General features: G+C 45.3%; 1 protein-coding gene across 1 annotated transcript in view; it reads right to left on the bottom strand.

Annotated features, from left to right (window-relative positions):
• SPSB1 (splA/ryanodine receptor domain and SOCS box containing 1) overlaps positions 1-26,702 on the bottom strand; it is a 33,675-nt gene extending 6,973 nt beyond the window's left edge. The window contains exon 1 of the mRNA XM_052691782.1: positions 26,605-26,702. The gene's annotated coding sequence lies outside the window, so the exon portion shown is untranslated. The remainder of the gene's footprint in view (positions 1-26,604) is intronic.
• Between the last annotated feature and the right edge of the window lie 653 nt (positions 26,703-27,355).

Here is a 27,355-nt window from a genome sequence, read left to right as displayed (position 1 = left end):
AAACACTGCCACACAGCCTTGCATGCAACATTTACAGAGCACAGTATCGACCTGTTTATCAATCCATCCTTCCTTTCCATCAGCGAAGGTAACGCATACCACCTAAGCACTGCACCCTGCAAAGCAGAGACAGAAATGAAACAGGCACTGTGCTAAGTCAAGTCACTCATGTCCTCTTCAGAAAAGCACTTGAATTCCTCCTCCCTTGTCTAAAGGAGGTATGGATTCAGCTACTGGAGCTCATCTTCTTCCAGTGAATGCACTGCTCCTTACTACCACACTATTAAACTTTGAGAGCTCATCTATGGTCAGACTGTACAGCTGTCCCTGGTTTTACATCATTATCCAAGCTGGAGAATTTGAGCAAAGGATTTCTCCTCTAACAGAAGACTGAGAGCAGTAATGCCTGAGATTACAGCACTCCTGGACTGTCTTTGCTTTTCTACCAGCTCTTCCTACAACAAGGACAGGCTGAGCACAACCTCTCAGTGAAGTACCAGACTGCCCACTGATGTTATTCCACCTCCTTCCAACCCCCTTAGAGAAGTCCTCCAAGCTGAGGCTCCATGAAGGAGCAAGAAGTCACGAGGCATTTAATACCCAGAAAAAGAATCCAAACAGCTTTAGTAAATTTCTAGAATATACATCTGAGTTTAGTGTTTTTGGGCCCCGTAGTAACCTGCTAGAGCTGACCAGTACAAGGGACTGGTTTATACAGAAAACTACTCTGCAGAGCTTTGATCTGAGCCATCCCTAGCAGCAAAAAGTTCTCTGCAGCTTTAGTGCTGGAACTGGCCTTCAGGAGAAAGCAAGTCACTCACAATACAGTTTCCATTACAGGAAAAGGAAAGCAGGGTGCATTTCAGGATGGATACATTCACATTCCAACTCAAGAAGAGGATCACAGTTAAGGTTTGCAAGTAGAACAGGCATTGCAAACAATCTTGGTTCCTACAATGTTTTTTTCAGGTCCGAAATAACTTATTCACACAACACACAGGATCAGCACTTGGCATTCTCCTAGCAGGTACTCCAGTGCTTCCTGCACAGTGCTTCCAGATCTGACAGATGCCAGGGCTTTTCTGGCTAACATTTGTAAATGGAAGTTCTTGGGGAACCCCTACAATGCAAGCATCCCCAAAAGTTAAGGCTATATGCCCCAGACATGCAAACACAGGGATTGCCAGGCAGGGTTATCCAGCCATAAATAGCTTTTATTCCTCCCTCAGCAATCAAACAGTTCCAAAAGGTAAATAAAAACAGCACTGAACACAAACCATCTCACCAGAACAGTGATCAAACAAGGCAGGAGCTGGGCAATAAAATGAGAGTTTATCCTCTTGAAGAATTACAAACCTTCCCTGGATCAGCTGACCAAACAGCCATGGATACAGGGTGGAGGAGAGTTCTCCTTAGCCCCACTCCAGCTTTGCAAAGTACCTTGAAGGCCTGACTGTGCAAGTACAAAACAGCAGATGAAACCTGCTGAATCCAGCCTCAGGCAACACCCATTCCAGCAACTGTTAACTCCACTGGACTGCTGTAGTGCTAAGAGCAGTTACACCTCCATATGGCCCATCTCAAGCAAGCAGCTTCAGCTCCTCTTCTCCAGGAGAAAAATAAAAATAAAAATCACAGCCTGAGATGCAGAGTGCAGAGGGAGGAACAAGATTCTTCTCACAGTTTAGCAGTTTTCCTTCCAGATTTCAGAGAACCCTCTAAAGAGCTGAAGCCAGCTTGCCTCCTAGCTCACTTCTCGTGCCTCTACTGTAGCACTGCAACCACTGGAGTGGCTCTGCTCTCGCTCAGCAACACAAACAACCCTCTGTCAGGCAGCTGCCAAACTGGGGGCAGCTATTAGGAGAATTAAAAGTGGGAGGGGAGCGAACTAGCTTTCTAAGAAAAAAAGTGTTATTTTAACATTTCCTGAAGTGAGGCAATCACTCGGGGCCGCTGCCAGCTACAGTCACAACACTTACTCACAACCAGGACCTCATCTGGCATAGAAAATAGAGCATGAATCAGGTCTGGTTTAAAAATAAGGTTACTGGACATAAGCAGCAAGGCTTCGGCTTGAAGGTAACAGGGAAGGTTTACGTATGCCATAGGTTAGGGATCAATTCATCAGCCTCCCTACAGCTTCTTACTGCAATGTGGGGGATGCTGTGGGAACAGCACGCTCAAATCTGGTAATTCTTAAAAAGAAAGAAGATTCCTCTTCCTTTCCTTGTTACTTTATCATTCATGAAGTGCAAAAAGGAAAAATCCTTGATATCCTTTAGAAGTGTCACCCCAACAAACATTACTAAGCTGTAATATAGCTAATTGCAAACTATTCATGGACTTCAGGCGCAGTGGCACTGATGGGACAGTCCTCACTGTCCCGTCTTTAAGTCCACATGTTTGTATGAGCTCAAATCCTCAGTTTTACACCTCAAAGCTGACACCAAATCCATTATAAGGCTTCTGAAATCGCTGCTGGGAGTTCTCCCTTTCCAAGGAGATGCACATTAATGCTGACTGGATGCTACGGTTATTAAAAAGTTTCGGTGCAACTAATTTGCTTAGGCTGGGAGAAAAACCATCAGGCTGCTGCAAATGACTCATGTGTTGTTCTGCAGAAAGAACCAGAAGAACTATCTGGCATTCCCAAGGCCTATGGCACATGGACAAAGGCTGTCAACAAGGTGTTGGCTACAGCACACTTGGAAGCCTACAGGCAAGTTCAGCTGTTGGAACATTGATTAGGATAAAGGAACAAAACATTGGCAGGAGGAGAAGAGGCAGAGATTTCCTGAGAGCTGTACAGTACATGTGAAAACACTGTATAGGAAGCAACAAGCAAAACAAAGCAGGCTGCCAGACTGCAGGAGTATTGCTGCAGACTATTTTGAAGCGTAATGCTCAAGAGAAGTAAGAGAATATAATTCAGTACTCTCCATTAGCAAAACAATGCTTCATTCATTACGATTTATTTTGCCTCCTGCCAACATAAGCTTTTATCATATTTTTCTCAAGGCTGCTGTACCTCAAAGGGAATCACCACAGTTAAAGACAACACAGACAACTGAAACACACTTGGTAGAATATGCCTCACTGCTTGCTTCAAGAAAGCACCCTTTCCTGAACTCAAGCATTCATCACTTGCCTTAGTTATGACTCTTTCCCCAAATAACCTAATAACAAGATGGACTGTAGCTAGAAAAAAGAGAAATAAAGGGGGAAAGAGATTGCAACAAAGAGGTCAACTAGACTGAGCAGATCAGATACTGAGCATGTGCCAAAATTCAGGTGCAACACAGCTCCTAATTAGGGGAAGACAGCCATGTCTGTTCAGAGCTGGCTCCACTGTCCTGGCACTAATCTGACCTACAACTGCAGGACAGACAGATGCTGACCTTCCTAACTAATGGATTAATGCTCTGGTTATCTTGACATGAGATACAGCCAGCCGTAAATGAAAGGATACATTACGGATCCAGCTACTCCAAAACTTCTGAACACTAGAGGTTTAAGTACAAATGCAAACACAGAGACTTTTATCTACCACATCAACAGCTCAGGCTCTCTGGAATTCTGCTCTGCTTTATAAATATATGCCCATTCCCATGGCACTATTTTATTCCCATGCTATTTTCAGTTTTTCTGTAAGCCTTCTAGACTTAAAAAGCTTTGGAACAATTACAAAAGGGTCCCAGAGCAAAGCATTCACTATTCATTTCAGGGAGTTAGGCATCCCCTCAGTTTAGCTATTCACAGCAAGATGATCTGCTGTACTATAAAGACATCCTAAGCTTCAGAGCATCTGCTTATCAGAAACAGATCACGGTAGGAGATTAACCATTTCAATTGAAAGTGTCAGAGTCCTTGCAGCTCAATGGGAAAGACATGGCTTTTTGCAGAGCTTTGTAAAGAAATGAACACGCACGGTAGTCAGCGCAGAGCTGGTTTCCAGCTTCTTCTGTTTAGCAATCTGCACGAATCAGGCCACGTGTTTACCTACTACAGACATCTCCAAACCGAGGCAGTCATTTCACTTCACCAAAATGTTGTGTACAATAAAGCAGAAACATCCTCTGCTGTGCCCATGGCCCCTTAAGCTGATGGCCAAATGCAACCAAGAACCCAATCATGCTGACGCCATGCAGACAGCAGCCTTTGATATCCACAACAGGAGATTGTTTCCTGGTATCAAATCAACCTCAGTTGCTTCCTGAATGTCACCCGGATCCCATGGGGAAAATCTCAAGACATGATTTCACATGGCTAGATTAAAAAAAGCCATCCACACTCAAAACATTGCTTAACATTTCAAGTCAATTCACTTCATTCCTATCTGTGTCAGCACTCAAACTCATTCACCTCATCTAAGCACACAACAAACGCAATCTAGGCTATCGATGCGCTGTATGTAAGCCAAAGAACACTCACCCAAGCTGCCCTCACTGTTTCATCTGAAGCCACGAGACTGCTCCCCTGTAAGTTTTATCACACAGTAGGAGGCTATTTCAGGTATCTGTATCGCCAAGTGACACAGGAATTTTAACAAGGTAGTGTGCATATTTTCATATTTGAAAGCAGCTTAGCAGCAAAAGCCCTTGAAGTCCCAGTCACACATCCCCAGTATTTGTACCAGCCATTCCGAAACTCACTGTCACTGCTGGTTCCATTAACAAGCCCTGAGCTGACGTTTCCATTTAGCATGGATGTTCACAACTCAAAACCCAAAAGAGCATTCAGAGTTCCAGAAGTAGCCCAACCAAAACAATGAAAAGCAAAAAACACTTAGTGGAAAGCTCATGCTGATGCTTAAGCACCTGTGAGGCACTCAATCGGCCACTGAAAACAGATGTTTTCATTAGGTCAAGTATTGGCAAGCCATTCTCACTCAGTTACAAACTTCACTAGAAAGAAAGACCAGAAGCACTTCAGACAGTAACAAAAGTCTGGTAACAGTGCAAAAATCTCAGCCCTGCTCAACATGGACATTCATCTGGAACATCAGTTACAAGATTATATGAAGACCCTGAAATTCCTTGATCTCCGACTCAGGCTTACTCTCCTATTAAGTTTACTGTGGCCTAACTTCCCCCACATTTATGAAGAGAACTTCTACAGGGAAGAGTCCACACCATTAAACACACGGCATGGTCTACAGAGAGTCAATCAACACCCCGAAGATTTTCAGTCTCAAGAGTGCCTCAGCAGGAGATAAAACATTCTGCACAATCATTTACTTGCTTACTCCTCTGGAAAGCTGAACTAAAAGAGACAGCCCCTGTAAAATGAGACCACAAAAACAAATGCAGTTTCACTCAGGTTTCCATGACTTCATTAAGAAAACATTAAGTATATATAGTCAATTTTCTTGGGCTGAATATTCATCCCACAAACTAGTAGACAAAATCATATATGAGCTACTGCTAGCTTGCTGACAGCAGCTCACCTAGATTCACACCTTAGCAAATTCTTCAGCTATCTGACATGCTGCCTGCAGACAAACTTCCCCCAATGTCCTCTTTCTTTGCTGTGAACTCCAGGAGCTGCTTAGGCACGAGTTTTTCCTCTATATGCTGAGAAGAACAAGTCTCTTCATCACCAACATATAAAGCCAAGCAGGATCATCAGTGCTACATAACATACTAACTGGGTGGGGAAAAGAACTCGCACACCTCAAATGTAAACAGCATCCAAGCCTTTGTCCCAAAGAATCAGGATTCCCTCTTTTTCTTGACATTAATTCTTAGCATTAAATCTACTGCCTTGCTTGAATTGTGTGTTCCTGCCAACTGCAGAAGCTGATCACAAGATAGCTGTGACACCCCCACCTGCAGCCCTGATGCAACCATTTCAGCAGCACTCTAGTTTGAACACCCTTCCCACTCTCCCTAAAATGCTGATCAAAACTTTGCAGAGGAAGTAAGCTCACCTATGCCAAGGAAGTTTTGCAGTGCTGCATTAGCAGAGAACAAGTAGCTACAAAGCAGACAGCAGGAACAGTTCTACTAGCAATGTGGCTGGAGCTCATGTCTGAGTGTTGCAGTTGCGCTTGGATCAGGGCTGAGCAGACAACCCTCACTGCAGAGCAGCGGTTTGGGCAGCACTGACAAACCTTGCTGTCTTATTCTGTGTAGAAGGCTGATATTGCTGCAGGGGCATCTTCCCCATCCTCACCCACTGAAGAGCAGAAGCAGCTTGGCTCAGTTTGTTCAGCTGTTGGCAGGGCTGCTTGCTCTTCAAGAAAGTGAAACTTTCACCAAGACCGTGAAAGGTAGGGCAAGTAAACGTAAGATGCACAAGTGCCAGCAAACAGGAAAATCCTCCAGTAAAATGAGGCTCTTGGCAAATATCTGTGCACAAGATATGCAAGGGATGGAGAGAACAAGATGCTTAGTATTTGGCAGTGACCTACCTAGGCTACAAAGCTAACAAGCCACATCGCTAAGGCAGCATGCTCATTCAGCTACTAAGCAACTCATTTTGTGGTCCTAGACACCAAGAGCTCTGCTGTCTTGTACATTAAGCAGCTAGCATAACCATGAGATGCACCAGCAAAGGCTGAAGAAGAAAGCCACAAGCCTGTCACTGAATAACACTTACAGCTGTGAACCAGCTTGTACCATGCAGTGATCCACTCCTTGGATCAGATGTTTCTGCAGAAGCTTTCTAGCTGTTTTGGAAACATTGAAAGGCAGTGTGATGAAGACAACATGACCTCTTACACCCTATATGGAGTGGTTGGGTCTCCAGAGCACTAAAGTTACTTGGAAATCAGTACATCCGAGTGAGGTAAAAGTTGGGGGGAAAAAAGGGACAACCCATCCTCAAGTAAGCCACCTACTAGAAACCAACTAAAGTTTCCACTATCCACCTACCTAGCAACCTCCTGCTAGCTGCAGTGCTGCCTAATCTAGCAGCATTGAAAGAGGTTACTCTGCAAAGTGTTTGTAATGATGGAAGGAGCTCAAGCAGAAAGTTCTGCCAGAGGTCCCAGCAGTTGAATGCTAGCTACAAATGACAACTATTCTTCCTTTTTCCCCCCTCTCAGAGAAACTATGGTATTTCTTTGAGTTGAACTCAAGATGGTTTTCCTTACAGAGGAAATTTAGTAGGTATTTCAGGAAAGTCATCAGATTCTTTACAGCTCCCAGATAGCTCGTGAATGCCAATGTCAAGTCACAGAGCAGACAAGGTGTTTCTTCAAGGCTCTGTAAAGCAGCTTCTCAGAGGCAGATCGGAACCATCTGACTACTCTGGTGATCCCATCTTTGGCAGGCATTAAGTCTTAATACAGACAAGGCTTGCAGTTGTCGGGCTCTATTTTTCACTCAAACCATGCACTTAGTGACAGACTCTTCCTTAATGAGCTTTTAGAACCACAGCAGAACACGTGTTCTGCCACAGCCTCTCCCATTTATGACTAACATGTACTCACAGGCACAGCGCTACGATCAGCATGTATACTGACATAATGACTTTGCCCACCAGCACAATCTATAACCTCTCATCCACCCCACATGCCTGAACATACTCCAGTGTATTGCAGACAGCACTGTTTCTTAACACATACTGGGCCGGAGATCTGCCTTTCCTTCAAGGATAAAAGGTAGCAAAGCTGGCTGCAGACCTCTGCATTACACTACAGCAGTTTCTTCTTACCTCCTTGTCTTACCTTGTGTCCATTTCCTTTCCATTCTTACTCATGGACGGGGGCAGTTACAGAGCCAACACTGTGCTAAACTCATGAGAGTGAGACTTTGGCTAGAAATACTTTGTGTATTGGTCTTGTAGCAGACATGATAAAAGGAGTCAGGCAATTTGCTGTGGTTTTCCAGCATGCAAGTACACAGCAGAACTCAACTCCAAACATCCCTCACTTTGCAGAACACTGCCACATAGGCATACAAGCACCTGCATGACAGGATAAGCACTACATGGCACAGTAAGTGCAGCTGAGTTGATCTTGGGACCTTAGAGAAGACAGGGTAAAATACACAGTGAGCAGGGACTGACTGAACAGAACAGAAAGCCAGTGACTTGAGCTCTTCCTTTGTAAAACAGGATGGAGTCCTGAGTTCACCATCCCACACAACTGACAGCTCTGCATCTTAGCCAAGGGCTGAGAAACATAGCCAGAGTCCCTTCCCATGTCCCACATCTGCAGCTGCAGTAAGTGACCTTCCTTACACCTCTCCCCTTTGCTCTTCTCCAACATCCTGCTGGTCTAGAGGATCTGTCTGTAGCCAACTGGTGAAATGCTATTTTCCAGGAGCAGCTTCAAACTTACAGTTTCCAGCAAGTATTTACAGACAGCTGTTACAAACACGGGGAACTGATTGGATGAACTCCAGTTCCAGGTAGAACTAATCTAAACAATGTGTAAACCAAGCTTGATGCTACAGGACAGATTGGCATATGCTCAGATGATGGTCAGCTCAGCTAGCAGCCTAACAACTCTCTCTCTGCAGCTCTCAAGTTAACAATGCATGGAAGTGCATTGCAGACATTCCTCACTTTAAACACTGATGATGTGGACAGGCTGTAGGAGGGATATGTTGCTGCTACTTAAGATCAGAAACAGCGAGTTCAGCTTTGAGCCACAGCACTGCACTTTTGGAGATCAATTCTTTTGGATGAAATAGCGAGAAAGCTGTGGCTTGGCAGTTATATCTGAGCGAGGACAACACCTGCATATAGTCTTTATAGAAGTAGGAAAACCCACACAAGCCCCTTATTCCTCTGAGAAAGGCAGAGGGGACAAATGGCAGCAAGGTCACAAAGCAGCAGAGCTAACACAGACGAAAGCCTGGAGAAAAACTACTGAATTACTACAATTACTGTGCTCTTATGCTCAGCCCAATTCCTGCTCAAAGAGCTTTGCACACGTTAGCCATCAGCAGTCATTCTGCAGCATAAGCTGTTACCACCTGAAGCACTGAGGCACTTGTCTGAGCATCTTGCCCTCCAGTGTTTCAGCATGCAGATACCCATCTGAAGAACACAGAAGCACAGGATCAAATACGGCACAGACCAGGCAAGACAATTCCTGCATACCATGTTATCATCTCACTGGCCACATCTGGTCAGATACTAGACATCCTAGCATCACCTTCAGCCAAGATCTGTCAGACAAATGATTCTTCTACTTGTGTCAAGAATACATTCTGTGGGGATGGGATTCCCTTATACTGAGATAAACGTTTTTTGGTAGAGCTGTACTGAATCAATGTGGAAGCAGTGTTCAGTGTAGTCTCTGCCTTAAGGGAAAGCACTAGTGTCTTGGAGTTTTGGGAGAGCTTACTCCAAGGAGAAAAGCTAAGCTAGCATACAGATTCCAGCAGCAGAAATCACCTGCACAACACACAGGCTTTTCACAGCTTCAATTTCCTTGCATGCTCTCAAGAGACAGCTCTGATCTGTTTGCAGACTATGGGAAACCAGTCACACAGCTAGCAGGAAGGCAGACCACATGACTCTTTCACCACCCCCAAAGGATCACCTTTCCTATACTTTTGAACCCGTCTGACCACCTCAGGCACTTTTTCTCATGTTATTGAGACTCTGCATGTAAACAAGTGGTGTTTCCAGGGGATGCCTCCCATCCCAGTGAGGCTGAAATCTGTTTGGCACACAGCAAGCACAGAAAGCCCCAGTTTTATAAACAAGCTGCACTTGAAAGACTAGTTTGTGGGACTGAACTACCAAGCACGCTGTCTAACAGTACTTGTCTTACAACTTCCCTCTTCCTTAGCAACCAACTCCATGCTGCCTTTCTATTGCCACATTGTCATCAAATTAAAGAGCACCCCCCTCTTTTAAAAAACAAACAAACAAAAAGACAAAAACAGCAAAACCCTTCTGTAACCAAGAATTTCACCGAGGCTTCTGATCAGATACCATATAACATCACCCTTAGACCATACTAAGAATTTAGCAGCTCCAAGACAGCCAAGTAGTAATGCAACCAGCAGGGAAATACCTAAGAACTCTTCAGGACCTGTAGGTTAGATAGCTGCGCAAACCAAGTCTCACTTCCACTGATCATGAACTCCAGTAAAGCAAGCAACAATTATTTAGGCTGGCACTACGTTCCAGAAGACAATCAATAGATGGAGCAACCAACTGTTTAGCACTGGTATTCAAAGTATAAAATAAGCACCTGGCCAAGTGGCCATTCCTGCCTCTTGTTTCTTTCTCCTTCCCTCTGGCACTGAAGCTGCAACATCCCTACATAAGCTGCATTTAGAAAAGCATTTCCTCCGCAACTGGACCACTGGTTATAGACAGCAGATGTTCATGTACAGAGCTATTTGCATTAAAGAAGTCCATCTCATCCATAATGACACACCTCCTCATGCAGAACTCCATGTTTGCAGTTACTTCTCTGTTTACTAGTTTACACTCTGCACAACTCACTGCCCAGCCCTCACATCCATTTACGTATCTTCTGATAAGAAAATACTAAGGAATGAAAACGTGGAAGAGAACAGTGAGTCAGAAGAACGAAACTTGATGTTTCCACCTCTGTTGAAAGTATCCATTCTTGTACTAGAAGCTCTTTTCTGCAAAGACTGCAAGATGGGACAAAACAAGGCAATAAGACAAACGATCCAGTTACAATCCCTCCTTCCCCTTTGAGCTGAGTTAAATAAGGGATCACATCGTGGTTTAATGCTAGCATCAATCCTGTTAAAAGAGATCTATGTTAAAAGTCCCAGCAGTCATTTACCAGAACTCCCCATCTTTCTCCTGCCTTCATAGGCAACAGCAAGAAAGAACAGATCAACTTGTACAGCTGCATCTTGTGCTATCCTCTCCAAGTCCAGGGGAGGTCAGCCTCCTATTCTAGCTACCCTTGGCCTATAAGCAGACTTTTAGAAAGTCTTTCTCAAATATGTGGTGTTTGAAGGAACAGGGAAAGCAGCATGGATCCCAGCTTGCTTTGGCTTGTCAGCCATAGGCTGACAAGTTACACCTCACTGTATCGTACCACATATACCCAAGTATTCCAGTCCACAAAGCACTTTTCAAATACATAACTTGAAAAATGTAAGATACAGTAAGGGTCTCAAGTCCCACTCCTTAAAGCAACACGGTCAATTCAATCTGCAGCCATGCATAAGCCAGCAGGATTCTTTTCTCATAGGAAAACCATCTGCAGTTTGAGCTATTTCAATATTAAGGTTGCCCAGCTACAGCCTCCTCCTTCCTCTTTTCATTTAAAGATGTCACAAGCACTGCTAGCAGTAAAGCAAAAATCCCCCCAGCTGCCAAGCTCTGGATTACTCAGCCTGCTGCCCTCAAATAGGCTTACTGGGTCTGAAGTTACAGTACACATCTACATCAAATACAACTACACTAAAGGGGAAGTTGTGCAAGTGACTGGTGCTGCTCATCAGCACTACAGAAAACTGAAATTTGGGCCACAAAGGAGAAAAAAAACCTCAGCCCATTCCAACAGTGGATCTCTGCTCCCTCCCACCAGTGCTTTAGGTTCCTAATGCACCACAAACAGAATGCTGCAAAACAAAAGAGGACAGAACTGCAAACTCAGTGACACTAAAACCAGCACCATGTGTACTATCAGTGCCAAAAGGACTCACCATGACTACGTGTGCAGTGCTGTAGGATGGGAGCAGCTTAAGTGAAATCAGCATCAAGTTTTCATTTGCAGCTCACTTGTGGCATTGAGATAAGATGACAAGAGAGTTTCAGTTCATAGAAGTCTTTAATAAGAGATTAAAAGCAGAGGTGATGCTGAAATTGAAAAAAGTAATTCATGTGTTTGTGGGATTTATAGGACAGGAGTCAATTATGAAAGGTTTTTTGACTAGCTTCCTTCTGGGAAACAAGCAGCCAAAAAACCACAAGTTACAGCCTGGCAGTACATTTAAGTCCTGTTGTCTCTCAGCTAATAAGACAGCACCCATTTACAAAAATCAACTGACAGCACTGCAGCAAGATGCTCACATAGAATCGTTACATAATTCAGGGTGAGAAGGAACTCCGGAGATCTCTAGTTCAGTCTCTTCCTCAAAGCAGAGTTGGACAAGATTCCTCAGAGCTTTATCTGGTTTACTCTGATAAGCCTTCACAAACAGAGACTGCACAACCCATGGACAGACTGTTCCAACCGTTTGCTCTCTTTGTGGTGAGAAATTTTACACTTCGCATTATATATCCTCCTCTCCGTTCAAGTCATTCCAGTTTAATCAGCTAGTTTCAGGCTTCACTTAGCGTTAATCCTCAGGTCAAATAAATCTTAGAACATGTAGTACAGCCTTTGTAATCAACAGTGAATTACTAAGCAATTTAAACATACATTTAAAGTATTCACAGGTCTTTGTCATCTTACCTTGTCACATGGAAAAAACTCAGCCTTTCCCTACACTATTTACCCAGATCACTTCATCCTGGGCTTGTTAAATGTTGAAAAAGAGGAATGAAGGCACATCCTGATGTACGAACACCCAGTAGATCTTTCCCAGCTTACTCAGACTATAAATTCAGGCCCTTCCTGTCCTGAGGTCTGTGGAGACTGAGGGTGTCGCTACTGAAGACAAAAACCTCACAAGAGGAGACAGTTGAGTCACTGAGGAAGTGATCTTTTTTCACAGACTGTTTAGAAAGCTGTTCTATTCACTTAGCCAAAGGATGTTTTCAGAAATCAACACCCCTGCACGTGCATCCAAAGCACAAGTTCACACAATTACCCCAGCCTCTTTAAATCAAGTTCAGGCTTCCTAACCTGAAAGCTGGTCAGATTCTTTAATACCTCCAGCATCTGACTATCTGAAAAAAAGCTTTCTCCAGCCTCCTTCAGTAAGTCTGACAAACAAAAAGACAGCAAAAAGCACATTCACTTGCAAACTAATGCCTTTTACAATTCATCTCCAGAGACTTTTGGATTATCCCCCCAGCCTCTATTCTTGAGTAACCTATGCTTAGGATGCACCTACTCTGCATCAGATAGCTCCTGTAACATGCCATATAAAGGCAGCCAATCATTTCTTCTGTATCCTGACCGCTTGCCAAACCAGTCAGAGCTTAAATTTTGGAATTCTCCATTTCCCTGAGCCACCTGCTCCACGAACAATCCTGTGGCTCACACTTATCCATCAGTGGCCCTCCCTGCGAGGCTTAGCACACCCCTTGGAAACAATACTCTCATGCATGCAGTTCAGCCACATCACCCTTTAGGAAGTGCTCCACCTTACAGGAACAGAACTCATCTTTTTAAGTGGAAAAGATGAAAGCCAAAAGCTGGATGTTCACACAAACCTCACGCTCAGTGCGAGTCTTTGAAGACAGGAAGGCTAGGAGGGCAGGGTGGACTGGGAAGAAGGCTGTCTGGCTAGTGGCTATGGATTGCTTCACTACCACAGCCAAGTGTCCGAAGACTTTTCTCCTCAGCTCCTTTCTTCTGCTGTGCTCCACCTTGAGCTACGTGGCTGCCACTCTTGCAATACTAAACCATGCACTGCACCTTATCAGCTGGGAAGAAAGCAATCTGCAGGGACACTGCATCACACCAGCGGCTGCCTTTGCCATGCGCAGCCCCAGGATGATGAGCCCAGCTCCATCTGTACCTCTTAACCCAAACAGAACAGCCAATGATGTCCCCAAGCAGGGATGGATAGCTCTGAGCAAACAGGGACCGGGAGCTTCCACCATTCAGATTAATTTCACAGCAGGAATGCAGAATTAACTCCAATACAAAAAACAGTTCTATTATCAAAGATCACTAGGTACTTTGCTTTGAAATACAATTTCTCCCTCTACATCAAAGGGCTGTTACTTTCAGTCCTGTAGGAAGAAGTAGAAGTAAAAGCAGCATCTGCTTGGAAGAGATGAATGCAAGATAAAAGGTGTCAGTGACAGAAAGCTGGCAGCAGTCTTATGTTTTCTATTCAAGTTTGACCTGGGAACAACAACAAGCCTTAAAACATAATAAAAGCCATGGAAAAACCCGTTCTAAATCCAACAACATAGCCAGAAGATGCAATTTTTCTTCTCCAGCCACTGCAACAGCCAGTTGAAGTAAAGAACCTAGATAAATCTAAACCTGCTACCCAGTGTAATCAAGCACCTTGGCTTGCTTCAGTCCACAACATCCCCCTCCACAGCTTTCAATTCCCTCTTCCTTTCCAAGCCTCCAGAGTGAAAGCAGTTTCCTAGGGATCTCCCTCAGCAGAAAGGAAGCGGAGTCACACCATGGCAGAACGCCTCCAGAATGTTTTGGCATAAATGGTTTGCAACACAGCCAGTGAAGAAAGGAAAAAAACATTGGCATTTCTTGTCTGCCTAGAACTGTCTGTTCTCTGCAAAAAGTCAAGTCAGGATCACCATGTTTGTTATATAATACAAATTTTTAGATACTGTGCTCAAGTCCAGACCTGTAACAGCAACAGAGAGGCACTGAAGTTTGTCACAGAAGTGCATCAAGGGTACAACAACTCTGCTCTGCATCTCCATAACCTTTAATCAGATTTACAGGGCAGAGGACAGCAACCTTCCTAGCGTCGAAAAGCTATGAGGAAGTGCAGCCACCTCGTGCTGTACAATGGGCTTTCATTGGGAAGTAACCAAATGAGAGCTTATGTTCTGCTCACACAACTGAAAGAGGGAGAAGAATATCTAAACACCTTGTTCTTCCGGCCTCAGTACCTTTGAGATAAGTCCCTCCAAGCACCTCTTACACAGACTCACAACCTGCCATCCTGATATTTTTGGTGGAGAAAAGGCTTCCTTGTCTTTCTTCCTCTACCTTTTAAGCAGCAGAAAGTTTTACCTATGAAGGCTTGATGGAAGGACCCCCTGATGGAAGGACCCATAAGGGACCAGTCAGAACAACAGTACAAAGTGCAAGCAGTTCGCATGAAAATTATCTCTAAAACATGGATCCACCATATGATTTACAAAATCTAAATGCTGTGTGTATGCTTTGGCTGCCCACGTTCAACTACCATGTGTACACATTTGTTTTGATTTCAGCCAAGGATTTCTGCAAGGGCATTGATGATCTCCATCCTTTCACTAGTTACTTCTACAGCTAACACAGAAACCTGTCTTTCTATCTAACCTTTAAAATGTTTGAAACAATTGAGCAAAAAAGAGAAACCAACACAGTGCACTCAGCCTGACCCAATTCATTGCCATCCTCTGGAAATGACGTGCTAACCTCACTCGTGAAGTAGCAACCAGAAGCAATGCAACTCAAACTGTTTACGTGAGCAAAAATTCACAGAGATAACCAGATAAATATGCAAACTAGTGCTGATATATTTGTCAACATTTAGCAAACCACTCCATCAGCACGCTCAAAGGCAACAAACCACCCCACAACCACTCTCAATAAAGTGCTGAGCTAAGAGGATACTCCTGGCAGACAGATTACACAAGAGACAGCTCACACTGCCAGCTTTACTGGAACTTACACAAACTCCCCAAAGCACAGCATTCTGGGATGATGCCTCACTACATTTCTGCCTTGTCATTAGCCAAAAAAAAATTAAGGGCATGGTTAGACTGTGCTTAAATATAATTGACCTGGGACATACCGTAATTAGGAAGAGACGCTGCACATCTGAATGAAGGCTACAGCTGGGCAGTCTCAACATGATGCAATGTTTTGCTTTCACCATTACCCGATAGGGTCCTTGGAAATCACTACAACTGTTTGAGATAAGCAGGGTTACCAAAAGCTTCAGCTGGGTTCTTACATCACCCTGAATTGCACAAGGCTTCACACAACAGCAGAACTTCTGAAAGCTGCTCCAGCCTGGCTGTCTGAAGGTTTGTCCCCATTTAAGTGCAACAAGACAAATCAAATTCAAAACCAGAGAAGTGAAATGGACTGAAGCACACAAACTGTGGTGACAAGAATGTATGTATGTATATATATATATATATATATATATATATGCTCTGTAGGTGGCCAGATACCCAAAAGCAACTTTTTCCTGGAAATAACAGTTTCAGTAATACAGAGCAAGTGGGGATGAAAACACAACTAAGACGTGTAGCCACAACACTGCACAGCTGCTCCACTACACTGGTTAGTGTCCAGAGGGGCTATTCAAGAGGCTGGCAGTGGAATTTGTCCCTTAGTCTCAGGTCAAACTCAAAAATACATTCCTGAACAGTCCTACTTGCGCAAGCTCTGTAAAATGAAGTAGCCATGACAGCTTTTACAACAGAAAGGATACTGTAAGGAAAATGTGTGTAAAGGGAATAGAATCCCCTTTAGGGATCAAGCAGTTAGCCTGCTTTCAAGGCAGAGTAACATCCTAGAGGTCTCAGTTTATGTATGGATGCTTTTGGCTTTTTAGTTGGTTCAGTCTGACAGCAGTCCAGTATTGTAACTACTGGAAAGAGTAAGGAAAAGCATCTATGTACGCTTTGCCTGAAAAGTTTCTGCCCACCAATAAGCTCAATGGCAGAAACCAAAGCTATACCTACAGCCTTAATCTTAATCTTCCTGTAATGCAGATAAAACATTAAGTTTTCAAAAGTATTTTGCCCTCTGTGAAGTAACTGAACACAGTTTGGGCTTTATTGAAGACTCCTACTAGCACATACGTTCATAAGGAAGGCTCCATACCACAAGCAGCTCTCCAGAGGTCTTTCCTTTCAATTTTAAAGGAGCGCAATCACCTTCAGGGAAGGAAAGAGATGGTGGTCCTCAATGTCAGAGGTGTACTGGGGGAAATTCCAAGATAGTATTTATTCCTTTTCTTTCTACTTTTCAAGTGCCCTGACACCACCACAGAAGCCTGAGTGAGCGCAGTTTGAAGAACATAGATGTTCACCATCTTCTACTTCCTTCCCTAGGGATTCTCAGCAGACTAAACTGTGGGTTTCCTCTCAAGAACAGAAATTCCAGTACCTGCAATTAAGCTGGCTGCTTTCTACTCTGGCTATTCCAGACATTGCTGTCTGAGTCTTTTCCATTAAGGTTACATGTTCAAAAGGCTCTCCAGTGTGAGAGATAAGAAACACTGCAAGAGTCAGTGATGGAGCAAGTGCATTAGATGTAAGCAGCCCTCCGTTGTCTTATCTGAGCATTAAACAGCTGCTGGTACTTTTTACAGTTCAAAGACAACACAAGAGCCTGTACAGTCAACCTATCCTCCCAACGTACCGTAGTCATCGTAAGTCCTCATAAATCAACATGTCTTCTAAATAAGTGTTTAATACAAACATTTGCACAGTCACTTAATTCCTGGTGAACCCAACTATTTGATGTGGGCCACAGAAAGCTCCCATGACATCAGTGGAAAGTTTCCAATTAGGAAACTGAGTTTGAAGTACATGAAAAGAACTTAAGAAGTGTATATAAAGAGGAAGAAACAAGAGATCTGTTCTTAAAACGCAGTATACCTGGGAGCGAGGAGAAAAAGATGAGACGCCTTGAATTTTCAGCTTAACAAGTGAGAATTCTTAAGAAACAGTTATCTAGCTACTAAACCCTTCTCTAAGCTTCTCTCCTGTCTAAGGCTGGCCAGCCTCAGCCAAAGTACGTTCACCTCTTTTTCAGCTGCCACTGAAGTCCTGACTCCTTTTGAGGAGGCCAGCTGGTTCATACAGCTTAGCCAAGATTTGCTGCATACAAGCACTAATTTAAAAGCAATAAGGCGGCCACTGCCACCCACCGTTCAGTCCACCACAGCCTTCCAAACACGGAATAAGCACATGCAGTCCAGGATATCCGAAGCCTAGAATATCAAGTAAAGCCACCACACCCAACCGTATTTGATTCCTTAAACGCCTCACATCAGACAAAACTTAGCATGCTATATTGTTTCTGCAGTCAATTCATTGCATTAACTACTTACTCATCCTACACCTATTCTTGGCTGATAACCCCAATGCTCTGGGATACCACCCAGGACCCAGCATAGGACTTAAAACTGGTGCAGAAATCTTCAGGCTGGCTAAAGGCATCTAGAAGGTGCTGACTACACTGCCCAGCTTTTCTATCAAACTTGAAGGCAAAAAGGGTTACATTCAGCAAACTGAAAAGCCACCTCACCACTGCTGTCCTGCCACCTGCTGGGCCACCTGCTTTGTCTGTCTACTCAGGGATGCTGAGGACTTCCACCTGATGCCCATTCAGCACCACAACCCTGGATCAAACTGGATTGCCATGACCAGCTTGCTTTGTGAGTGGTTTAGACATGCTAAAACAAGATTTAACAGTATGTGGAACACTTCATTAGCACAAAAGCTGTTTCAGCAGTGAAGTCACTGGCAGGCCTCCTGCTCGACTACTTCATCTTGAAACAGAAATTCCCATGAGGCCAAGAGTTCTTTCAAGAACAGTCTTAAAACTGAGATTGGCTGGCAATTTTATTTCTGAAGGTTTGACAAGAGCCGAATTCTGACAACATAAGAGCACACTGCTCCAAACAGGTACTCCTGCACTACTTCTCATTCACCTTAATGACCATTAGATAGAAAGTAATTCTCCGACCTCAAATACAAAGGGAAGATTAATCATCCTTCTTAATGCATGATCTACAGCTCACTCAGTTCCCCAGTGCTCCAACTAAGGTTTTACCTGCATCAGAAAACTACCTCCCACTTAAAACTAAGAGCCATTCAATTCTTGTCTCTTCCCAGACACAGAAAAACCATTAACAGTCATCCTCCAACTTGACAGAAGTGTTGTTGCATTTAACCCATAAGAGTCCAGCTGAGGATAAGCCATGTAACTCACTCTTGTATGCTTCCAGATGCCTAACAGAAAGCAAGTCACCTCTCTGGCATAAAGCCCAAACCTGCTTCTCTCTACTAAAGTCAGTAGGACACGGCGTACGTCCCAACAGCAAAGTTTAGTTGATGGAATTTCTGCTTGCCCACACCAGTAACAGTGCCCACAGCAGCAAGCTGATCCCTTGTACCGAGTCCCCTGTCTGGGGAGAGAACATCAAAGCATCCCTACAGCAAAGGGCAGACTGAAGGCACCTCACGAGTTGCAACCAAACCCATATCTGGAAAAAAGTGAACAGCAAGAAATCCTTAGAAAAAATACCATCGAGTATACAGATAAGTACACCTAATAGCAAAATTCTCTTCTGAGCCCGACAAAGTCACTAATGCAGCAGATTCACTGGAATTCTTTGTAGGTGAACATCTGGACATACCTGCCATCCTGGAGTGACAGCGCACTTGGCAAGTTTAGTTAAGTCTAGTTAAACCATGTAGTGCTCTTGCTGTGGAGCAAGCTCAAGGATAGTTGCACAATCCGTCTGCCTGGAGACGTGGGCTACTGCTCCTTCCAGGCTCACTCTCATCTGATGTCCCCTCCCACTTAAAGTGTTGACACAAAGCTGTGCCTCTTGCAAATCCAGTTCAGGGTCCGCATACTGGGCAACCACCCGATTACTCAGATACCAAGCTGGAGTTCTAATGTGATTCCTGCCAGAAGCGCAGAATTCGGCCTGTGCCGGCCCATGAACCTCCCCTCCCAACAATCTCACTGGAAGGCAGCATCTTTCAGTCACATGGCACACATCTCTCCCAGAGGATCAAAAGCACATAAGGAAATGTGTGGAGTGAACCTTCCTGGAGAGCAGAGTTCCTTCAGTACCTTCTTGCAAGCACAGAATTCAGAAAGTTAAGCTGCTCTGCAGTTTGTTGGTCCTCGAGTGTATCATGAAGCTGGTAAACTCAGAAAGATAAAAAGATGATAGCATTGCCAAATTCCAGGATGAACCTTAGCCACTTAAGTTTGCTTGCATTAAGAAACATGAGAGTAACACTTTTCCCTTTTTTCCTCTCTCCCAAATGCCAACATGCAACAAATCAAACCCACAACTTGGACAACCAGTAGCACATTACTGTGTTGGTTTGCCCCTACTCCCCTGGATTTTCACTATTACCCAAACTCACAGCTACTTCACATCAGATTAACTGAGTTGTTTTTTTTTTTTCCTACTTCTACAAAAGCTAGCAACAGCTGAACATTGGCAAGACAGCATGCCACATACCTAACCTCACAGCAATATCCTGCTGGAATCAGCGCCATGCATGCAGTCCTTCTGCCCTTTTCTTCTCAGGCTGCAAACTAAGCTACACTAGCAAAATCTAAGACACGCATGTGCCTGAATCAATACCAGAGCCAAATCTGAGGCTGAAACCACTTATGTCTATCTGATCCTTGCTGCAAGAGAGACACAGCTGTGATATAGTAGGGAGGAAAGCAACGCCTTGGCTCACACAAGAAGAAATGTTCAGGTTGATTCACTCCCACCACCCACCTCCAGTTTGTTCCAGCTAGAAGTGCACAATACGCCAAGTGGAACATCCCACGCCAGTACTAGTGAGACTGTGAGACACCCAGCAAGGAAGTCAAGCCCTCAAGCCATTAGCACACAGCTGTGACAGCAAGCTATCAGGTAACACCACAGCACATCAACCTGCAGCAGCTCAGGGCTATCAGTAGCCCCAGAACAGACAGTCTAAGCAGCTGCAATGCCTGCCCATACCTTGACAAGTCAGGTTCTTTGTGAATCTATACAATCCACAGATCTCTTTTCAGCAGAAGTGTCAGTGGATTTCTTCTGCAACTACTCACGTTCCTCAGTACTGGTCCTCCAGTTTCAGCTTCCCCTGCAGCTAACTGCTCCACAAACTAGCAGTTGTTTCTTCACACAGACACCACCTGAAGCTTCACGTCCCAACACACAGCGCCCTGGCACTGGAATAGGACAAAGCAATCCCTCCCTCATCACCCAAGTTCAATAACATGGTATGCTCAGCCTTTTAAGTAACCATGAAAAAACTGACTTGAAATAGTCTCATGCAGAACAGCTGACAACACAGCAGCAGCCCCTCCATACCACGTACCTGAGGTCCCAGTTCCTCCACAGTGCAGACCAAGACTACTGTCTGGAAGTATTTCAAGAGTCGTTATCCTTTACACTAAGAAGCAGTCCTCTGCTTGCTTCCCTGCCACACAGCCCACCCTGCTGCAATTCTGCAGATGCAAAGATCCTAAACACCACATGAAAAAGAATCATAGTGACTAAGTGAGAAATGCACTCAGCCCAACTCCAGGACACTTCAAGCCTTCAGACACCATAGCTGGAATCCAGACGTGTTTCACACTGCTGCTTAACGCAGGGTTTAGCTTCCAAAAGGTCCTTAAAACCAGAAGTTATCCACAGTGAAGTTGCCAATAGTTTAAACTAAAGATTTCTAAACATCTGAGACCAATGCAGTCTTCTCATGTAGAGAGCAGCCCAGCCTTAGCCCTCGCTTGATTTTGTTGGCTGTTTACCATCAGTGGCTCATGTTCTTTAGAATCAAGTTATTTCTGTAGCTTTTGTGCATCCAAGTGCCTTTGTACATTTATGGTATCAAGGTCCCATCTGCAGTCTCCTCAGGACAGATTCCTGACGTGATAACATACTGGTGATCCAAAAACAATCATTCTGAAACTAACATCTACGCAGCTGCTCCAACTTACAAGCTTCATCAAACTCCCCTCCTAGGCTTGAAGAAAAAAAAGCCCATGTTTCGTAACTCCATATTCAGACTCTACCTTCCTTCAAGTCAAAAGCTCCGGCTTTGAAATCAGGCAGATGTTTGTGTGCTGTGCTTTCTGTAAATGTTAAAAGCTTCTGGCTCCCAGGGGAGGTTTTGCAGGTTAAAAGCTTCAGTGTTACACAGTAGCAACACTCCTTCAACACACACACACACACACACACACACACACAAATCCATTTTCACTTTTCTTTTTAGCAGAGGAAAAATACCAGCAAAGCTTACAGTTGGTAAGAGAAAGTTAGTGAACAAGATTCTCCAGAGTTAAGAAGAACAGGTAAGGCAAGGGCAGGTGACTGCTTCTATTAGGATCAGAAAGAAGCTCATTCTGAAAAAGTCTTCCTGCTTAAACAATGCAATCAGGAGCAGGCAAGTCTTCTAGCATATGAATCAAACAGAAAGCCCACAGCACCCTCTCAGCTGCGATGCTTCTAAGCTGTGCACAGGGAAAGATTTTGAGTCACCCCCATCCCACTCTCACAAATCCATGCATCCTAAATCTTTCCTACTCCAACTGCTTGGATGAGCCACAGGGTAGATACCATTAAACAAAACCTGGTTTTAGCAACCATCCTTGCCAAAGGTGATCAGATAAGAAAAACGTTCGCTTTATTTTCTCCTTTCCTGAAAGCCTTAAAGCAAAACACCGAGCAACTGAAGACTGAAGCAAGGCCACACATCAAGCCAGATGTATAGAAAGGATTAGCCTACAGCTGTCCCTGGCTCACAGCCGTGCACTCATCCCTCTGAACCACACTCCCTGGGGCACACACAACACTGTCAGACTGCTACAAGCACCAGCTGGCCTAGAAAGCTCTGGACCTTTAAGCCCCATCCCAGGCATGGCAACATGCCACAAAAAAAAAATAAAAATCTGTCTGTGCCAATTGTCTGTGCCCAGAGCACAAACACAGTAAACAAGCTAAAGAACCGCTCTTCTCTCCATACTCTTTCCAAAGAGGGGGAAAAGGCAGCCTGCAGTACCAGTCCATAGAGCCAGGTCAGTTTTACTCCACTTCAACTTGACAGCAGGACATTAATCACAGCTCAGCTGATGTTCTCTCGGTACTGTTACTCACCCCCTCTGTATGCAGGGGGTGGACCTCAAGATAGCATCCAGCTCACATCACATCCATCTTATCAGGGAAAGTCTGCTTGTACTTCCTTCCCTCAAATGCTACAGAGCTGAGGCAGCTCACATCACCCCAAAGCTACAGAACACCCAGAGTTGGGATTTAAGCCGCAATCTGTGTGTAAGAACATTCCTCAGTCACACACAGTTTCCAGATGGGCAACACTGGAGCATCAGCAACTCCTGAGCCCTTTCAGGATCAGTGCCACACTAATTCAGTCTGCTTCTTCCAGAGCTCTCAGGCAGGTTTGTTCCAAGATCACACTGCAGCTCCATTTCAGGGGGATGGGGCAGATTTAGTGACTAGCTGATAAACCACTATTCAGAAAGTCACTGGTTTTTAAATCCCTATAAAACTATTTAGCTGAAGCAAAGCAGTTGGTGTCTCCCAAAACTGAATATGCCAATGTTCAAGACACTAAGAACAGAGATACAGCTAAGAGGGTCTCAAACTTCAGAATCTGTATGGGCAAGGACTGACTCCAGTGGCTGCCTGAGCTGGAGTAGAGAGACTTCTTGATTTAGAGTTTCCCTTTGACGGAGTCTTTATCAGAAACAAGTTGGTGTGCCTAGACAGGCACACACAGCTGTCAAAAACCTCATCAGCTTGAGCCAGAGGTAATTTCAGATATCTTTATAAACAAGAATAAATATTAAGACTTCTCTTGGACCCTGCAGTGATATCAAGCAGTCTTGTTGCCACCCAAATGTTCCAGCACTTCTTAACCCGAGCCACAATAAACAATCCACAGCCCTAGACAGATCTGCACATTTACTAAACAAAAAAATGCAATAGCTCACAGCTGGGGATTGCCTAGAACAAATCAATAAGCTAAACTGCTGAAGATCATCCCTTACCCATGCGCCAGAAACAGGTGTTCTTTTATGGCTCAGCACAGCATTATGACAGACTGAAGTTCTAGATCTTGGTGCTGCACCTTTCATCTGGACTTGATAGGGTTCTAGTTTTTAAAAAAGCAAGTCCAAAACCTGTTTTGACCGTTTATACATTAGACTTCAGTGAAAATTAAGAAGGGCATTAAGTGTAAAACTGTAATTCCCTCAGGAAGGCACCCTTCCATGCACAATAATTAATTTCCTTCAGCCTCCTGTGATACTCAGCTTCCCACCCAGAAAGCTGGATGGCCCTGCTTCACCCAACCCAGTGATCAGCCAGAAGAGAATTTCCTGCTCAACCCAGCATGCTGATTTATTCTAGCTCAGGTGCTCCCAAAGCATTACCTACGGTGCAGAATTGATAACAATCCCTTCTCCATTTTTATTTTATTTGAAAAAGTGACGCTGCTTAGTATTCCTCTCCACACACTTGGAAGTTAGTACTAACCTAGGTTTTCCTCACTCTGCTAAGTGTTTGACTTTTTCTTCCAGCATATACCCCATCCTCACCAAGGATGGCTTCACTCCCAGTAATTATTTACTGAAACACTGGCAGCTGTCACAGTTACTCATATGGAGTATAAACTCAGGGGAAGCTCTGTTGTTCAGAGCTGTGTAGTAATTGGAAGTGAATCAGCACCCTGACATCAACCCATCCTACAGTGACCACCAGCAAAGCAGTGGTGACTGCAGTTTGGCAACCTTGGTTCTCAGACATTTACTCACTGGCATTCTGCAGGCATTAGACATCTCTGCCTGAAAGCAACTGGTGTCTTACTTGTATCTTGCACCAGCAGCTTAGTTTGCTAACTCCTGTCACATGCCTGCAAATATGGAGGAGCAGAGCAGCAAGTTTCACAGCCAGCCTTGTGTATCAGCCTTTGGTCAAGAGCTTGTTAGTATAATCCATGCGAGTCTAATATAGGTGCTGCTATAATGCTGCCATAACTCTACCAGATAATACAAGCAGAAGTTTCTCTCCACATGACAGCAAAATAAGCTGCATCAACAGAGCACTTCTGCATAGCCCTGCTGAGGGCTCATTGATAGCCCTTGCCAACACCAGCTAATCCTTTCTCCTGTCAACATAAGCTCTGACTCCAGACTGAATCAGTGTATGTATTATGTGTGTATATATATAAATAATAATAAATATATATATATATTGGGGGGGGCTTCATCCCAAAACTGTACGCACAGCTCATATGGGTGTATCAGATCTTGCCAGCCTCAACTGGCCTTCAAACACCACTTCCATCAATTCAGGAGCATCAGCCATGAGATGTGACTGAAACATGAACATCACAGAGCCACAGAGCATACTCTCTTTCACATCCTACATTCTGCAAGAACACTAACTTGGAAGATTGGTTGTCAGTGGTCTGCACTCATTCACAAAGCTCGGCATACACCACATCCTGACTGGCTCACTGTTGACAGATTTTTAATTTGGCTACTTCCATGACTTTTTAATTAACCCTCAAGACAGATTAGAAGAGACAAGCAGCCTTTGCAGACTTCAGTCACTTTTTCTGAGGGAAGGAAACATAGAGGGGCAGAGAGAGAGAAGAGCAGCAAGCAGAGCATATTTTCCACATCCAGTATCCAGCTGCAGGGATCTGACTCCGCACAAACACAGCACATCTCAGCGAGCCAGTTCCTGGAACACAAAACCACATCTCTGAAACATCTAACATGAGTTTACAAACAAACTCCAATCACATCACAGTGCAATTCAGTAACCTCTAAAGCAGGACAGGGGCTGTGAAAGCTCTCTGCTGATGTACTGCAACAACACAATGCCCCCCAGAGGAATACGCTGCTGAAGTTCATCCCTTGTCCTCAATAGAACTAAGGAGAGAAGAGTAAATTGCAGCTTTGCGCATCCATCATCAGAACCCCTGAGAGCCACACCAGGGCTGGGGGCCAGGCATGCTGATGAGTGGGGAGGGGACAGGCGCACCAGCAGCCGGTTGGCCAGGGAAGACTGCTCCAAAGCCAGTCAAGTGCCTCTCACCGTGCCACTTGCTTTGTAAACAGCAGCACAGCTCCATCACATTCCCAGTTGCCTCCCGACCGACTCGCTGCAGAAACAACCTTCTTCCTAGGCTAAGAATAGGTACTTTGACCCTGTCGATTCTATAACCAGACCTGAAAAAGATCACATCTGGGACAAAAGGATCATAAACTCCTCCTGCATCACTTCCAGTGAAAGAAAAATCAATCTTTTTTTTAAGGCAGCAGCTTTCATCTTTGTAACCATTCTGTAAACCTCCTTATCTGGAGCAATGGCTCAGTGCGAAGATTTCCAACCAGGCACGGCCTTTGTGCCCATCAGTCACAGCCTGCCTGCTTCTCCATCAGGCACAACAGATCCCACATCTGCACCAGGCTATGGCAGCTTTACTCTCCCTTTAAAATAACGCTCCAGGTACTTCAGCTAGAGGATTATCTAGGCTCCCATTATACCAACAGTAAAAAAAAAAAAAAAAAAAAAACCCTAAAGAAGCTGACATGTAAATTCACCCCTGCAAGGCGTGCTCCAGAGACCACCAAACGCAGCGCTGCAACCACAGACGCTGAACAAACAACGCCACTTCCTCAAGAGCCCAACTTACTTCAAGTCATCGCCTAAGAGACACTAGCAGCGTTTATCCTGCAAACCCGCACGCTGCCGTGCCAGCCGTGCCAGCCGTTCCCGCAGCCCACCCGCACCCCGGCAGCCCCAGGTCGGGCCCCACGTCAACTCGGGGGCTGACGGTGCCAGAAGCGCGCCGAGCTTGCGAGAGCCCCCGAGCCGCACCGCCGGCTGGCTAAACCCGGTCTCAGCCCGGCGGCTCGTTCGTTTTTCTAGTTATTGTCATCTCGGAGCCGGCGCGGATTTCTGGCAGCTCGCACGGCCGAGAGAAGCGCCGCTGCAGAAGGAAGCGGGGAAAGAGAGGCCGCCGCAGCCCGGAGCTCGCCGGCCGCCGCCCCGGGGAAAGGCCACCGAGCCCCCGCCGCCCGCCCCCGCCGGCTCCTACCGTTCCCAGGGCGCCCGCCGGCCCATGGCAGCGGCCGCGCCGGGTCCCGCTCGCGGGCCGCCCCGCCGAGCGCCCGTCCCTCCGCCCCCGCCACGGCGGGCAGGCTGCAGCCGCAGCACCCGGCTCCTCCCGGCGCCAGACGCGGCGAGTGGGGCGCCGCGCGTCACATGGCCCAGCGAGCGCCCGCGCCGCGCCCGCCCCTTGCACCGCCCCGCCCGCCGCCCCGCCCGCGGCCCCGCCGTGTTTGCCCAGCGGGCGGCCGCGGGCTCCGCTGTGGCCCCGGTGGGGTCGGGGTGGAAGCTCGTCGGAGTCCGCCCTGTCCTTTCTGCGCCAGGAATGACCGAAACGGCGCCTTTCGTCCGCTCTCTGTTTCGGTCTTTGTGGGGAAAAAGAGCGCTGCTCGGTCTAGCCGCTGTTCAATGAATTTCATCCTGATGGGTGGACGCACCGTTGCAACATTTGCATTGCAAAAGCTCTCGGGAGATGTGTTCCCTTTTTTAAAACTGATTTGTTTAGAAATATGAATCAGTGAAATACGACTGTTCATTCCAACAAGCAAATGGCCAGGTAACATCTCTGAGATGGTGCAGTTTCGGTGTTTTCGGTGTCTGTAGTGATAAAGCTTGCAGCTATAAAGGGGTGAATTGTCATAAATGAGGTGAGCCATGTAGCTGGGTGTCTTTATTTGCATGTCCCTGCTTGCACAGTGCTTTGCTTTTGTCCCTGTCAAAGCTCCTTTGCAGCACAGGGT

Source organism: Tympanuchus pallidicinctus, unplaced genomic scaffold (assembly GCF_026119805.1).
Source record: "Tympanuchus pallidicinctus isolate F22 unplaced genomic scaffold, pur_lepc_1.0 scaffold29, whole genome shotgun sequence".
NCBI classification, from domain to species: Eukaryota; Metazoa; Chordata; class Aves; order Galliformes; family Phasianidae; genus Tympanuchus; species Tympanuchus pallidicinctus.
Note: the sequence above shows the minus strand (reverse complement) of the source record. Positions and strands in the feature narration are given on the sequence as shown.